The sequence below is a fragment of the Anser cygnoides genome, chromosome 1, assembly GCF_040182565.1.
Source record: "Anser cygnoides isolate HZ-2024a breed goose chromosome 1, Taihu_goose_T2T_genome, whole genome shotgun sequence".
In the NCBI taxonomy this organism is placed as follows: domain Eukaryota; kingdom Metazoa; phylum Chordata; class Aves; order Anseriformes; family Anatidae; genus Anser; species Anser cygnoides.
This window is the reverse complement of record NC_089873.1, coordinates 61,731,120-61,747,438: the sequence shown is the minus strand read 5'-3', so window position 1 is coordinate 61,747,438 and position 16,319 is coordinate 61,731,120. Positions and strand designations below refer to the sequence as shown.

Here is a 16,319-nt window from a genome sequence, read left to right as displayed (position 1 = left end):
AGATAGCAGGCTTGAGACCCTTTCGTTAGTTTTAAGATTACTGTAAGGAGAAGGAATGTTTCTGTCTGAGGTTGCAGAAGCCCAACTAAAACTGTTTAGAGACAACCTGTCTTGTTTCTGAATCCTTTTAAAATCAGCAGATGGCAGATGATGGACCTGCAGGTGAATTGGAGGAGTCTGTTCCCGGGATGTTGGTGTTCTCGTTCAGCTGTCAAGGACAGGAAATCCATACGCTGGTGCCTCTTGTCCTTGCAGATCACGTAAGTAACAACATAATCCAGAGTGTACGAGTGAAATGACAGCAGAGGAGGATAAGATTACTCAGTTGTGCTATTTAAATCTTCTTTCCTTATAACGTGGTAAGCAAAGTACTGGGAATTTGGGTTGGCTTGATTTCTCTGAGCTCTTGGATTCCAGCACAAACCCGGAGAAATCTTACACCCGGAAACCTAAAGCCTCACTTTTTTCCCCAGTTTGTCAGGTGGGGCTAGTTTCCAGAAACTCCCTCATCTTCCCTGGAGTACCTGGCAGAGAAAAGTAACATTGGGCTCACTGAGGCTGCGCTTACCTGCAGCGAATGCCAAAGGTGACAAACCAGTGGGGTAATAGCTCTCCCTGCTATGCGGCCGGAAGGCCGGGAGCATCAGAGGCAGTTTCATCAGAGCTGGCTCCATTCACCTCTTCCCCTTCAGCCTCCTTGCCCTCTGCTGTAACTGTTGCATCCTCCTGAGATTATTAACGTGTCATTCCTTGCAGTCAGAGGCAGGTTCATCCCAGGACTGCTCACTACAAGGCATGGCAACAAGCAGAGCAGAGAGCAGCAGACAGCTGCGGCTGGTTCCTGCTGCCCAAGTAATTGGGCAGGGGCGCGAAGGTGGGAGCACTGCCCACAATCACGGGCCTGCACCAGCCTTGTGCCAGCAGGAGCCGTGCCTGTGTCAGTGCACACCTCCAAAACCTCAGGTGAGTGTGCATGCAGGGTTGGGAGGGGTTTCTGCTGGCTGGGAAGGGCTTTTAGCCGCTTAGTTTTGTTTCTGTGTGCATCCGTGATGCTGTTGTGGGCTCCTGGAGCTCCTGGGTCCCTTTTAAAAGCAGGATCTTGTATCTGTGTGCCCAGGCAGCATCAGGGCTGGTTTCCCCGAGGGAATGAGCAGGGCACTGGGGGGAACGTGGAGGCTCTGCACCAGCAGCTGGATGCCACCCTGGTTCTGAGGGAATCTGGACTTGGCTCCCAAATGAGGACATCCAGGTCCCTTCATACGTCTGGTTCTGCTGAGTTTTGCCCCTTGCTTTGGCTCTGCTTTGCTGTCAGTTGGGTGAGGATATTTGCCTGTCTTCTGCGACTTCACCGACCACGTTTTCTCAGGTGCCTTCATCCTTTACCCAGGAAGGGAGGCGGGGATTTGTTTTAGGGGTGTTATCGTAAAACAAGGACTTGGTTTGCCAGGCTTGCTCTCTTCTCCCTACTTCCACAGTTTCACCTCAGGTTACCCATTCATTCTTGAAATCACAGGGCCAGATTCCTCCCTCTTCTGTCCCCAGTCCGATTTCCTTGCTTCTGCCTTTGTGGTAGCTTGTCTCAACAACTAGAAAAGGAGCCAATGTTTTCTGTGCTAACAAAGTGAGCATTGTTATGCAGTTGCAGAGTGGGTGGATGTGATTGCTGACAGACTATTCCTTCTGCTAGGGTGTGGATTAAAGCTCAAGGTGACTTTGTTCCTGCATAAATTCACTAACTTCCCCTAGGGAACTGGAGGGGCAGGGCCGGGAGGGGAGAATTATGATAAATGAAAGTGTCGGAAGGAAATGCACTTACATAGCACGCACTGCCAAAGCATAAATGCGTGCTCTGTAAGGAGCTTTCAACATAGCTTAAGGTAGCACTCCATGGATTAAAAAGAAATAAAATAAAAAAAACAGCCTGTGTTTAGCTGACGACTTGCTCTGCAGGCTGCTGTCCCGGTGTAATTGCCTGGGTAAGTGGATTAGCGAGCAGCAGTGTGGCTTGTTCAGGGTTAGGCATGCTTCGAGGGGCAGCCTTTGCTACAAGAAACAGCGTTGCTCTCTGCCAGCCGAGCCTGCTCGCCGCTGAAGACTAAGGCAGACTGTCGGGTTGTCATCGTGTGCGCTCTCTGCGAAGGGTCCCATGGAAACAGTTCCTTTCAGAGCTATCGCTTGTCCTTATCTGCAGCAAGGTGGGTATGGTGACAGCAAATCACATCTTGGGACACTTCTTTGCCTTTGTTGCCATGGGAATCTGTCTTCTGCAGCTTTGTCTTCAGTGAAAAAAGAGAAGTGTCGTTACCTTCCCTTGTTCACTCACCAAAATGTGCTGAGGTCAAGGGGGTTGTGGTCAGCCACGTAGCATGTGGAACAAAATGTTCGTGTTGAGGACGGGGGCTGTGAGGCCTTTTGTCTTAAAATCTCATCACAGCACGCACATCCCTCCGTGGTAGTTACCGCGTCTGCCTTACGGAGCGGTGATGCAAAGCACAAAGCAGCTAGGCGAGTTGGCCCGGGTAAGACGTGCTCGGGGTGTCAGGCGCCGAGCGATCTCACCGTGCCAGAGTAACAGGACCGGGACCTGCCCTTGCATCGACGTTACGGCACAGGTGGAAGAATCCGGGCCACGCAGGACTCTGACGCGCCAAAACACGACGTCTCTCAGAAAGCTTGGCATGACCCATGGGTTCGGGTGCCAGTGTGGGAGCACCCAGGTGTGGTCCCCTGCCTCCAATAGAGAAGGGGTGGCTGTGGCAGTGCCAGGGGTGCCACAGGCTGCTGCCGGGGGGTGCTGCCTTTTGGCTCCCTCCCGGTGACTGCACCAGCCACCGGCAGGGACGTGGGAGCCATGTGGCCATAACCGGGAGGCAGCAGCACCGCGGAGCCTTTGAAAGGGTGCAAAGTGATGCTGGGAAGCAGGATCCTGACCCGGCCATCTGGCCAAGTCAGCGCTGCGCTTCTCTGGTGCCACAGTTCATGATCAAGCCCTGTCAAGTCTGGTACGGAGAGAATGGAAACTGCATTTACAAAATGAGCTGCGTTTCTTGTGGGAAACAGTTCGGTCACTGGAATTTTCCACCTTGTAAAGGGAACCAAATCACTCGCTCTGGAGGTACTCTGAGGTGATGATAACGAGAAACCAGCTCACTTCAGAGAGCTCCCCTCAGTTGCTGGGTATGTTTTGTTACTTCCCAGCCTTTGCTCACATCATTTCTTCAGATCATGGCTGATCTTTGCTTTTGTTACGATTTTTGAGCGGATTCCGATACCAAACTAGAAGATATTTATCTGCACAGGACTCCTACGAAATAAAGAAGTTGTGTCATTTCCATTGTATGAATGAGGAACTGAGTCATAGGAGGCTAAATGACACATCTGAGGTTACTCAAGGAGGCTGAGCGCTGCTGGGAACTGAATCTGGGTGTTCCTGTCCCTGGCGGAGATCTCGCCCACTGCGTGCTGCAGCATTTTCATGTGGGGCATCGCTGCGTCCTGCCTCTGGCCTTTGATCTCAGCCTGGGCCCTTGGACTCTGAAACGAGTAATAAATGCAATAAACCTCTTTCAAGAGGAAAGAGTGATTTATCTGGAGCCCTAAACTTTTGGCACTGGAAGAAAAAGCAGAATTTGAACTGGTCTGTGTAAATAACACTACAATTACAATCAAGTGCTTTTGCTTAGACTTTGGTGTTTGTGGTGTCACGTCCTCCTAGGGAAGTGGGTATTGTGCCTCCAGTTGGCAGAAAGTTCACATTTGTGCCTAAGCTGATGCAGGTTGTGTTGCTAAAAATACTACACTATTTCAAACTGCGCCGCTACAAGCTATGCAAAGAGTCATCGTCTTGATGTTGTCATTCAAATTAACAGTGACTAAATGCAGAAATATAAATGAGAAACACGGAATTCTGGAGCAGCAGGAGAAAAAGATGCAGCAGTTTAGCCTGGGATAGGAAAAAAATCACAATTCTCTCTCAAAATGCGTGCAAGTGCTGTGTTTTTAAACATAAAAATATCTACATAACGAGCCAGTTTGAGTAATTCAAAAATGACAATTCAGTACTGAAGGAAGTTTCACTTTCTTGCCTCATAGCTGTGTGTTTGTTTACCTTTTTGCATATGTATGAGTTTATACATAATGTGAACGAGTGCATGAAATGCTCACGCTGTTTCAGTTTGAGCAGTCTTTCCATATTTCCCCGTCTTTAACTACTGTTGTTTACTCTTCAAGGATGTTCACCACAAAACCCACTTTAACTCGTGCACTGCTAATTTTACAGGCAGGGTTTCAGTTCCAGCTTGAAGCAGTCTCATTGTCCTGGAGCTCTGCCCATGAATGGGCCTTCCTGGAGTTGCCAAGAATACTGAAATGAAACGACTGGGTAAAAACAATGCGTGGCGGAGTGCAGGCAATTAATGAATCAACGCGAGGTACTGTCAGTGGAATACGCTGAGCATGTTGGTCTGGCCGCCTCTGCGTCACTGCCGAGTTCTTAGAAATGTCCCACTCGAGGCGGAGGATGCAGTCATCCGGCTGCGTATGGAGAAATGGTACGGCTTCAGTGCTCCGTGAATAACACGAGTCATGTCTGCCGCTGTCTGCTTACTCACCCTTGAAAGAAGCCAGTATGGAAGCAGCAGAAAGCGATTCAGACTCGCAAACAAAGTGACTCGGGCTGCGGTGTGGTAGGAGTGAGTCACGTTTCGCTCCGCGCTCCTGGTTTTGCTCAGCAGCCTCTGCAGCATCCTGGCCTTCATCTGCCGCCCCGCAGGCCAGGGGAGAGGCCAGTGCTGTGCATGTGGGGGGGCGAGGGGCTGCCCAAAATCCCCCCGGGTGCTTGGGGGGGGAGAGCTGAGCCCCAGAGCTGCCGCCACGCTGGTGGGCCTGTGACTTTGCCCCTGGCTGGGGCTTGCACAGGGACCTGCTGCGGGGCCGGTGCTCGCAGCAGGCTGGTGTCAGGGGGGTTAGGAGCCCACAGGCACAAAGCTGTTGTTCACTTGGATTTCTGCAAAGTGCTTGATGCTGTTTCCCTCAGCCTTCTCCCAGAGAAAGTGGCTGCTGGTGGCTTGGTGGATGTACTGTTTGCTGGGTAAAAACCGGATGGGGGCTGGGCCCAAAGGGTCCTTGTGGGAGGACTCAGATCCAGTTGGTGACTGGTCACAAGTGGCGCTCCTGGGGGCTCCGTCTTGGGGACAGTTTTAATATTTTTATCAACATCTTGATGAGGGGATGGACTGCACCCTCAGTAATTTGGAGATGACACTGAGGTGGGTGGGAGCATTGATCTGCTCGAGGGTAGGAGGGGTCTGGATGGGACGCATCAATGGGCCACATCCAACTGTATGGCCTTCAACAAGGCCAAGTGCTGGGTGCTGCCCCTGGGCCATAACAACCCCAAGCAGCAGTACAGGCTTGGGGTTGTATATGAAAGTGTTGTTTTAAAGCTGCCCTGCAGACAAGGACCTGGGGGTGTTGGTCAACAGCCACCTGAACACGAGCCAGCTATGTGTTCAGGTGGCAAGGAAGGCCAGTGGGGTCCTGGCCTGCATCAGCTATAGCATGGCCAGCAGGATGAGGGAGGTGACTGTCCCTCTGCACTTGGCATGGAGGGATCGCACCTCAGTTATTGTCTTCAGCTTTGGGCCCCTCACCACAAGAAGGGTATTGGGTTGCTTGAACATGTGCAGAAAAGAGCAACGAAGCTGGTGAAGGGACTAGAAAATGAGTTGTGAGGAGAAGCTGAGGGAGCAGGGGCTGTTTAGTCTGGAGAAGAGGAGCCTGAGGGGACGGCCCATCGCTCTCTACAACTACCTGAAATGAGGCTGCAGCAAGGAGGTGTCGGTCTCTTTTCTCAGGTGAAAAGTGACAGGATGTGAGGAAACAGCGTCAAATTGCACCAGAGGAGGTTTAGGTGGGATATTAGGAAGAATTTCTTCACAGAAGGGGGTGGTCAAACACTGGAACGGGCTGCCAAGAAGTAGTGGAGTCCCCATCCCTGGAGGTATTTAAGAGATGTGGACATGGCATTAAGGGACACGGTTTGATGGTGGACTTCGGAGTGTTAGGTTGATCTTGATGTTAGGCTGGACATGATGGTCTTAAGGGTTTTTTTCTATCTAACTGATTTTGATTTTTTGAAGTAGCAAAGCTCAGTCTTGAGCAAACCCCTCTCTTGGAGGAGGGGGGGTTGCAGATACTGGTCTAGGAATTAACACAGAGTATTTTATCCATTAAAACCCTGGGCAAACATTAACTAATCCTCTCAACCCCCTCCTGGGGTAGGTAAATACTGTCTTGCAGGTGCAGAAACTGAGGAGGAAAAGCAACGTGATTTGCCTAAAGCCACAGAGGGAACCAGGTGGGGATAAAAACAGGGGAGGTGTTTTATGGCCTGTGCCTGGGCTCCTTGTGCTCGCTGCCTCCCAGACAGCATTGTTTTACGTGCACCCGGTGCTGGCGTCCCCTTGGTGCTACAAGGAGCCAAGCAGCCGCTGCAGCGTGCCTGCGCCCTGCAAACCTGCGATGTCTGGGCTCGGCCCGGAGCACAGACAGGGGCAGGGGCTTTGGGGCAGGGTTCCCAGGGGCCAAGCAGCAAAAGCCTCCCGCTTTGAAGTCGGTGAGGTCCGGGCCGGTGGCTTCAAGGCGGGATCGCATGCCGTGAAACGCTTGTCGCGTCCAGGCTGGGGGTGCCTCTCAGGGGGCTTAGCCCCCGCCGCCCTGCCTTCAAGCGGGTGATAAATGTTGTCTGCAGCGCTGGACTTGTTTACCTTTGGGATTTACACCGCAGATAGGGCGGCGGGGCGGCCCTGTGCCTGCAGACCTGTGTCCCGACAGCCTGGCCCCACCAGCGGGGCTGCTGCCCTCTGCTCCTGGGGGCCCCGTGCTGCCTTTCCTGGGCACCCCAGGACTCTCGCCTCCCTCCTTGGTGGCTAGCATTTCATGCACCCTTGTAGCCAGGAATTTCTCTCTGTGTGCCTAATCACTCCATGCTAACCTCTTCCCGCTCTGCAGCGCGGCAGCTTGTCTCGCAGCTCGTCTTCTCGCCTCTGACCTGGCTGAGGCAGAGCCCAGGCCATCAGATAAAATGCAAAGGAAAGGTTTGTGTGCCCAGCCACTCTCACGCCGCAGGGCCGGGCCCTGCCCAGAGATAAAGGTTGCTCCTGCGCCTCCGAGGCGGCGTCGGGAGGCTTCTGTCTGCAGCACGTTGTGCCCGGCATCTTTTAATTAGAGACACATGCTTTATTATTCAGAAGAATATGCTTTCCTGGTCGTTTGTTAGGATCTTGCATCCAAGAGTGCTGCAGACTGCAAGCCCTGAATTAAGCTGTACGAAGCATATTGAGCACCTCAGAAAAGGGGTGGCGTGGGGCGGGGGCTATTGTCCTCTCCCCGCATTGTGGGCAGCTCCTTCCTGAGTTGGTCCTTTCACTTGTTGGCCAGCTCGTAAGCGCCGCGGTTTGTTTCTGCCTCCATCTGTTCCAACTTCAGTTTATTCAGGGCTCTGTAGGTATTGTACGCTGTGCTGCTTGCTTTTTTTTGTTGTTGTTGTTGTGGATGGGGGAGACTCCCCTTTTCATGGTTCACTTATTCATTTTGTAGATCTCCAGCTTCCTTGTCAAGTTTTCTCTTTTGCTGTATTAATTGGTCTTAAATCTACAGTCAGGTGCTGTGCGCGTGCTTCCCATGTACACCTTAACCATCTGCTACCTTTCATCTCCATGGCGCCCAGGCCAAATTCCAGCTCTGGCAATGACATCCTGCTCCCCGCGCTCTCCCTGCAGCCCTAATTGCCTTCAGCGCCGTCCTGTCCTCACCTCCGCTCGTGGCCGGGAGAGGAGCGAGGTGCCCGCTGCCCCCGCTGCGAGGAGAAGGCAGGGCTGGAGGGAGCCTCCGCTTGGAAGGGAGAGGTGCAGGTCTCCAGCACTGAAAGCAGTTGAACGGTTTTCACAGGCGTGCAGCGAAGTGTGTACTCTTGTGTCTGTCTGTCCTGTCCAAACACAAGCTGACTGTAGTTCCTGGAGGAGGGCAGAGTAAGTGCTGATGATGTTTACCTCTGCCTTTGAGTCTTGATGTGTCTGGAGTAAAACCCGATTTGCTGGGTGATCCCAGAGCGTGTGTGAAGCTCCGTGAGTTTCACTGGGGCTTTCGTGTTCAATTCACTTTCTCCTTTACCTGCCCTACAGTCCTGTGTGCAGGTTATGGCACGGGTTGGGACTCTCACATGCTCTTAAACATTGATAAAAATACGTATAAAATGAGCTACCTGTGTATCTTGGGTACCATGGTAGGGGGAAGATCATTTTTTTTTAGCAATGAACAGAGCAGTGCAGCTAGCAGTAAAACTGTCAGCGAACAGCCCAATCCACCGGACACCCTTGGAACATTATATATTGTTTGTCTTTTGTGCCTAAAGGTCTCTGTGAAGATGGTGACCTGCTCAGCAAGGTGTGAAGCGTGCATGTGCTCATGTAGAAATGATCTGCCCTGGAGGATCTGGAGAACTGAGACAGGTGGGCAAGGGCAGTGGGAAGGAAGGGTTGTGGGTCCCATGCCCCTGAGCAGGCTGATTACAGGAAAGATTTATTTTATTTTAATAGCATCTGGAAGCACAGAGATTCTTGCTTTACTGTAGATGTGCGGCACAGAAGAAATAAGCTTTCTGCTCAGCAACACAGAAGAAAGCATCACCGTGACGTTAACATCAGCCCTGGTGAGCAGCGCCCTGCCTGTCCCTCAGGGAGGCTTGGGGCAGGGAGCAGAGACCCCCTGGTTAAGGACTCAGTCCGTGCCCCTTCTCCTGCCCATTTTCTCATTCCCGTGGGTGAGATCAGCTCTCTCCCTTTGCCACGGCTCGTCCCAGATTTACGGGAGCCATAAACCGCAAAGCAGAGAGAAATAAAAATACTAAACACTTAGGTTTTTAAAAGGCCAACAGTGCATTGAAGCCTCGGTGATAATTTGCTCGTAAAGAAATATAATGCTTGAGATCATAATGCCAGGCTGCGGATGGAGGCTGGGGTCTGGTGTGAGTCGCTCCTGCTCCGGCTGCAGAAGGACGGCAACGTGGTGAGAAACCCCACGGAGCACGTGGGGATTAAGCTTAGCAAGCTGGCTGTCCGTCGCACCGAGCCGGGAGGTCACCTGGAGGCATGTTGGTGACCTCCAGGGACTTGTCGTCTGCTGGGTGCTGGTGAGAAGCAGGGAGGGTCAAAATCCGCCAGACCAGCGGGGTTATGGGCTGTGTGCAGGTGCCCAAACTGTCGGGCTGAGGGACGTTCCCCTTGGGTCTTGCATGCTTCAGCACCGGCAGCCCAGCCGGGCCCGGCTTGGGCAGCAGCTGCTGTGGGTAAGGTGGCTGCACAGAGCTTCATTCCCTGCTTCAAGTCGCTTTATACTAAAAAATAGAGCCTTGCTTTCTGAGATGTACACCTGAATAATGGTGAGGTAGGGCCACTTAGAGAGACATGGGAACTGGAAGGAAACTGTCACTTCTGGGGTGGTTTTTGCTGTTCCCTCTCCCCCTAAGTCTGAAATACTCAGACTTTCCAGGCAGCCCAACTCTGCTCTGGGACTCGAATACTCGCGACACCCAGCGTGCAGCTCTGCTCCAGCTGCAGCCTCACCGGTGCTGAATTATCACCTCCCTTTGGCCACATTGCCCCTAAGGTTGCCTGCCATGTGGTTTGTGTGGTTTGCAACGAGAGCACACTGCTAGCTCCTGTGTTTGGCACCACTGTGACCCCCAGGTCCTGTTCAGCTGGGCAGCTGCTCGGCCAGCCTGTCCCAAACCTGTGCTGATGCCTGCTGCAATTCCTTCCAGGTAAGGAGCTTTGCACTCCCCTCCCTGCACTTTGGGAGGTCAAGTTTCTTGGGGTTGTTCTCAATTCCCACATTTGCTGAGCGCATGCTCTGTCTCACGTCACGTTTAAAGGGTTTTATCACTCCTTGAACTGCCGCGTTCAGGCTGCCTCTATCTTGAAGGCTTGCAGGAGATCTGAGTAGAGCCACAGTAACTGTAACCGGGGGGCAGGGCACCGCACTTCAGCGAGGGCTTTGTGAGTTAAAATAAGAAGGTGTTAGCAAAAACAAATACAAAGCTGAAGCAGTCTGGCTGGAGAAGGAACCAGGAGCATTTAGTTCCTCCACCGAAGCCACCACCTGGTGCTGGGATGGTCCTGGCCAGGAGCTGCCCCTGCCCTCCTCCTGCAAGCAGGAGGGCTTCAGGCGCTCTTCATTAACCACAGAGGAGCAAAGGCAAGCGTCCGGTTTAATTCCCCTGGGAAAAACCACCTTTACCTTCTAAATTAATCTGGCCAAAAGAGCATTCCCTCCTCTCCAGCCCTTCAACGCCCTCCCTTCCAGGAGAGAGAGCTTGGAGGCTGTTTCTTCTTTGGTTAGAACAGGCAGTTCATTCTCTTGGAGAAATCAAAACTTTCAAAGCCTCTGGCTGCCGCCACCTTTTCATTAGTGCTTCCTGATATGTTTCACGGCATCCTCCTTGTCTGTTTCCCAGTGACTGAGTTCCCCTTTGCGGTAAAGCCTTCTCCTTCCCTACCGCAGCGTGGCTGAGAAGCACGGCCTTTGTCAGTACATCTCTGCAGGGAAAACAAATCATCGAAATGGCCCAAACGCCCCGTTTCTCCTGGTAAGTGGCTGTGGAAGTGGAGCTCAGTTCCCTTCCCTGGACTGCATTTGCTTCTGCGGATGTGAGGGAGGAGGGCTGCTTCGTCCCACCGGACTGAAATGAACTCGAAGCATGGGAGCAGGAGCTCAGCCCTGAACTTCGCTCCCCCAGAACTGGCGCTTGACTAAAGGCTGCAGCTGATGTCTCCTGTGCAGGCTTGCCAGTAGGTGCTGCTGGTACCATCCCAACAGCCATGGATGTCTCGCTTTTAACAGGTCTAAATAATGGCCCTGCGTGGGTCAAATTAAGCAACAGTTGTCTGTTCACAGCTGCTGTCAGAAGTGGTTGGTAGGTCGCTGATCGCTCACATGAAATGCTCGGAGATGAGGAACACTTCTGCCAGCATCACCCGTGTGTTTGTACATCTGACCTGCAGGCAGCGCAGGCATCTACAAAGAGCAAACCACCACAAGCAGTGCTCCTTGCAATCGCTGACTCCTTGGGCACGGGGAGGTGGGCAAGGGCAGCCGCTGGTGGCTTGGGCACACAGCGGGGCGCTCGGGGCAGGTGGCTGGGGGATGCTTTCTTTGGATGTCTCTCTTCTTCCTAGAAAGCCTGCGAGATAAACTTTTCAGGTCGGCTGTTCCAGAGGAGCAACCAACACGTGCTGACCTTTGCTCGTGTGAGCGCCGGCGTTAATGAGTTACCTGCTGCCCCCGGTGCCCTGCGGGAACCGCGGGCAGCCTCCGCAGAGACCCCGGCTTCCCCAGGGGTGGCACCTTGTTACGCCCCAGCCCGCCCGCGCCAGCCCCGTCAGCTCAGCCCCTGGGCCCCAGAGCTGCTGTCTGCAGCTTGGACGTGACCAGGAATCTCCTGGCCCCTGAGCTCCGCGCTGTAAGGTCTGCTGAAGCTTCTCGGCCAACTGCAAAGCCTGAAGGAAGGAGGTGATGCTGTGTTTAGGCATCGTGGTTTCTAGTCCTTTGTTGTTTTTTGTTTGTTTTGTACTTTTTAAATAGGAATTTTGCAGTTGTTTCTTTAGCTTTGTATCTGAACAAGGCTTGTTTGGAAGCCTTCTTGCTTGTCTGGATGGCCAAAGGAGCTTTTGCAGCGAAAAATAAATGTATAATTTCCTTTAAATATACCCAATATAATGAAAAGTAGGAAGAGAAACTGAGCTCTGGATAGAGCCTTCCTCTTTAACGTGCAGCCTTAGTACCAGAAAACGTCAGAAGCTGTTTCTCCCAGAACAAAGCCGAGAGGTGGCCTCTGGTTGCTGTGTGCACCTGCCTCCTCGCCGCCCTGTCCCCTGCGGGGACCCTTCAGTATGCCTGTGCTCAAATCCTGCTGCCCATCCCCGCACCGTGGAGCTGCCTGTGGGAGGGCAGGGGCCGTGTGAGCCGGGCTGAGCGGGGCCTCTCCGTGGGGTGCTCCCCAGAGCAGCGCTGGGGTCCCTTGGGCACAGTAGGAGCTGGGGACTGAGGGGCTTCCCCTAACAAAGCCCTTTCCATCCGGCTCCCCGTTGGCGCAGCTCGGGACCAGCATGGCTTGGGAGCACAAAAGAGGCCAAACAATAGGCACGGGGCAGCTTTGTTCCAGTGGGCCGCCTGCCTCCTTCCCGGGCAGGCGCTCACCCCGCTGCTCCGTGTCCTTTGTCCCCAGCTGGAGGCGGGCAGGTGAGCGGCGCGCGGGGCAGGTGCCCGCTGGCTGGTGGGCTCGTCGCCAGGTGCTGGACTCGACGCACGAGGCCCCTCGGGCGCTGGGGCTGTGGATCTGGCCAGGGAGAGCCCTTGTCTGCTCGGTCCTGAGCGCCGCTGTGCTGCCCTGGCGGCTCTGAGCTTTATTTTCAACAGCAGCTGCAGGTTCGGCACTTAGATTTTATGACTGGCTGTAATTTTTGAACAAAACAAACACGCAGCTGGCAGGCAGATATTAGGCGAGCAGAAATGAGCCCCCGTCCTGACAAGGCTGGTTCTGATAGGGGGGTTGATAAGGCGTGTACAGAAAGGGGGTGTGCGATAACACCGGGGAAGGAAAACGCACAGGACGGAGCGTGCTCCAGCGCGGTGACAAAGAGCTCGATCGCACGCTCTGCGGTGCAAGCGGGATTGTTTGCGCGCTCGTCTGGCTCCCTCTTCCCCGTCCCCCAGCACCGGCGGGGCCGGGCTCCTCGGGGAGCTGCTGGGTCTGGGCAGAGAATGCCCCTGGGGTGTGCAGCAGCAGCAGGGGCTGGCTGAGGGGACGTGGCCTCTGGGGCTGGCTTTATGGCTACATGTGGAAAGCGACAGCTGAGCTCCTCTGGCTGCTTTCCCTTACATCCTTGATGTGCAGCTCATCCTATCCTGAACCAGCCATCTGAAAACACACCTAAACGGTGCTCCAAAACAAAGGTCCTCGTGTGATTTTTTTCCTTTTTTTTTTTTTTTTTATCTTAGCTTTCAAGGAATGAAGCTGAACCGAGAGCAGATAAGGAGTATTTATTCCCAGTGGGCAAACAGCGGAGGGCTGAAATGAAGGATTTTCTCCAGCAATAGCACTCCCTGATCGTCAAGCTGCACCTCTGAGTTTCCAGTAAGCGTACCCGAGCTACAAAGCAAACAAGTTGAGAGCTGTCGAGGTGTATTTACCCTCCTGCTGCTCCTGCCACCGTGCTGGTGCAGGCTGGTGGCACGGGGATGGGCACAGCCGCCCGCACCCCAGGCCAGGACCTCGGGATGCACCCAGCACCTCTGGGATGAGCTCGTCCTCAGGCTCATTGCAGCTCTCTCCCCTCCCTTCCTATATTGGGAGTTAGGTGATTACAGTGTTTTGGTAAAGTTGTCTCCTAGCCCTCTGCCACGCAGTACGTAGCCTTCCTGAGCAATAAAGGAAATGCTGAGAAATCAGGTTGAGGAGATTTTTCCTTTCTTTCCCCGCTCAGTGCTCCCCCGCCCCTTATCTCCAGACGCGTGCTCTGCCCCGGCTGCTCTGTAAACTTGTCCCGGCTTCCAGGGCTCCCCGCATAAACAGCAAATGGGTGCTTTTTGCGCCGATTAAAATCACGCTGTGTGAAAGCAAACACAACTTAGCTGTGGCCTTTGGGCCCCTGACACGTCTCCAGTGTTGCCGCCGGTGCCACAGCGCTCATGCAACCCCGCGTCCTCTGTGCGGTGACGTCCCTGCGCCGGCACCGTGCGGGGCCGCTCCAAGCTCAGCCCCTAATGCTTCCACCAGCTTTTACCACCAAAGTGGGAAGAGAGCTTTTCAGCAGCCGGATGAGCAGCAGGGACTTGCTTTTTCTCACTCGGGTACAATGTCAGATGTGGGAAGGGGAAGGAGGGGGAGGATTTCCTGGGTAATTCCCCAAATCTTGATGCGTGTGCAAATGCCTCCCGGTCTGCTGCGTGCCACCCCTGTGAGCACAGTGCAGGGAGAGACCATGTCCCTGTGCAGGATTAACTCCTGCAGGAAAAGAGCCCATAAACTTCTCATACAAACCAAGCCTTAAGTTTGTCACTTCTTTTATGCGGGGAAGCACAGGACACTTTCCTGCCTTCTTGGACTCGCGCGGCGTACAACGTGTCGCACCGTTTCAACGCCCCTCACATAAGCTCTGCGGTGTGTTTACCGTAAGCAGCAGTGTTTAGTTTCAACAGAAACCTTTAAGTCTTTGCAACTTCCTCCGAGGATGCTAAACTGAGCGCCGCTGCGACCGGGTGGTGAATGGGTTGAAAACGCTGCCGACGGTTTGAAGCGGCGCGTGGGCGCCGCGGGGGCGAATGTTCCCTGCGCCGGGTGTTTTCTAAAGGTCTCGGACGCACGAGGCATGACTGAATGACTTGTGCTTTCTTTGCGTGGTGAGGGGGTGAATCTTGAATCGTTGGGCTGCTTTTATTTTTGTTAGACGTGTGTGGGCTGACAACATGACTCAGTATTTTCTCTGCAGATGCAAAGATCACACTGCCAATTCTGGGTAGACTCTGGGCAGTTTCATGCGGAGAACTGGAACGCTTTTTATTCCAGAGCTTTGCTTTTTGGCAGCCTAAAGCCTCTTGATGTGGAAATAAATAAAAATAAATAAATAAAACAGGAGTGCTCTTGCAAAATGTACAAAAATATACTGAAAAAATGTCCGAGGATGGGGAAACTACCTCTTACCCCTGTGTTTTCCCAACAACTTAACTGATTATTTCCTTGTTACTCTGAAAATGCCCGTTAACATCTGACTTCTTTTTCTGCTCCTTCCAGGTCTTGGTTGCTCGTGGGCCATCCCTTTGGCTGCTGAGTGCAGCAGCTCCAGTAAGTGTCCACCCAGCCCTGTGCTGCCCGCTGAGAGCCAGCGGCCCCTGACTGATGGACATGAGTTCTCCCCCTGCTCTCGAGACGTTTGGCTCCTTGGAAAGGTCCCTGCTCTGCACGCCCCACACAGCACCATGACCCAAACCCTGCTACAATCCTGACTCTGTAACAGCCCATACAACTGTGACCTCTACTCGAGCACTGATTAAAAGCTAATTACAAGCCTTTGGTACAAGCACGCAGAAGGATGTGCTGCAGTGCCACTGTTTCATCTTCCTATCATCCTTGTTCCTCAGTCCTAAGCCCTGCTTCCCATTCTTGACATTTTCTCCAGCCTGCAGTGCCCGCCCACAGAAATAACTCACCCCAAATGGTAGCTCAAGTGCATCCATCATTCCTCCGCACCTAGCGGGAAGCTGCTTGATTTGGTCAGCCAAGTGCCTTCTTGGCCCTGTCCCAGAGTAAAAGAATTGGGTACTCCTCCTCGTCCCCTCTGGGCAGTGCTCATGTTTTCCAGCAATAATCCGAGACTCTCAGCCCTTTCTATCCCACAGCCTGATCCCAGAAAGTTGGGTTTGCCAGGGGCTGTGCTCAGCAGGGCCCATTCTGGTGGAGAAGATGGTGGGAAGATAGTTGGGGGCTGCTTTGGAGGGTGAACCCGCTTGCTGGAGCTGCTGAGGGAGGGCGGGCGGGCTGCACGCTGGCCCCAGGTCTGCTCAGGTGCCAGCATTGCGGCAAGCAAAGCATGTGCTGCTGAAGTACTTTGGGGAGCGTGCTCTGAACGGTCCTGCTCCTTTATGCACGGTCAAGGTTGGCATTGCCATTTCTGTTTCTAGACTGCATTTCATGAGGCTGTCCACGTTTCTGGAAGGAATGCTTATTAAAAGCGGTTTTGTAGGTCTCTTACAGAGAGTGTGTGCTCTTTTGCTTTTCTGAACTTTTGCTCTGCTCCATTCAAGTGTATTTGTGCTTGGAAAGAAACCTTGGAAAGAGAAAAGCTGACGGAGAGCAGATCAGACTGGGAGCGAGGTGGAGCCAGCTCAAGCTACGTTCCTGCCGCAGATGAGACAGGTACCCCCCACCTGCTCAGAGGGTGCCTGCAGCAGACAGGATCGCCGATACACCTTGCTTGGAGAGAAATCACAACAGCAAAAGGATGTTGTTTGTGGTCGTAGAGAAAGTGCTTGTTAAACGGTAAGCTTCACTGTCCGTGGCTGAGGCTGTAACTTCCTTCTTTTCACAGAAACCTGGGTTTGTTGCAGTACTCGAGGCTGGTACAGGGAAAGTCCCTGCAGAGGGCTGAGCCCGTCCTGTTTCCTCATTCTTTGCACTCTCTCCACTGGGCAAACCTTTTCTGTGTCACCTGCAAACTTCCTCATGAAATCGAGCAATGCCAGAACAACCCTTTGCAAAACGAGCT

At 53.3% G+C, this 16,319-nt stretch overlaps 1 long non-coding RNA gene across 3 annotated transcripts; it reads left to right on the top strand.

Moving 5' to 3' along the window:
- The first annotated feature begins 973 nt into the window (after positions 1 to 973).
- On the top strand, positions 974 to 15,805 carry LOC106031010 (uncharacterized). 3 transcript variants are annotated; one of them, XR_010831847.1, is made up of 6 exons: positions 974 to 2,195; positions 8,414 to 8,510; positions 8,598 to 9,820; positions 10,514 to 11,568; positions 13,057 to 13,908; positions 14,849 to 15,805. It is a non-coding gene; the product is annotated as an uncharacterized lncRNA (long non-coding RNA). The 3 variants fall into 3 exon arrangements; XR_010831848.1 differs by lacking the exon at positions 974 to 2,195 and adding an exon at positions 2,202 to 4,550; XR_010831844.1 differs by lacking the exon at positions 974 to 2,195 and adding an exon at positions 4,560 to 8,030.
- Positions 15,806 to 16,319: the final 514 nt, after the last annotated feature.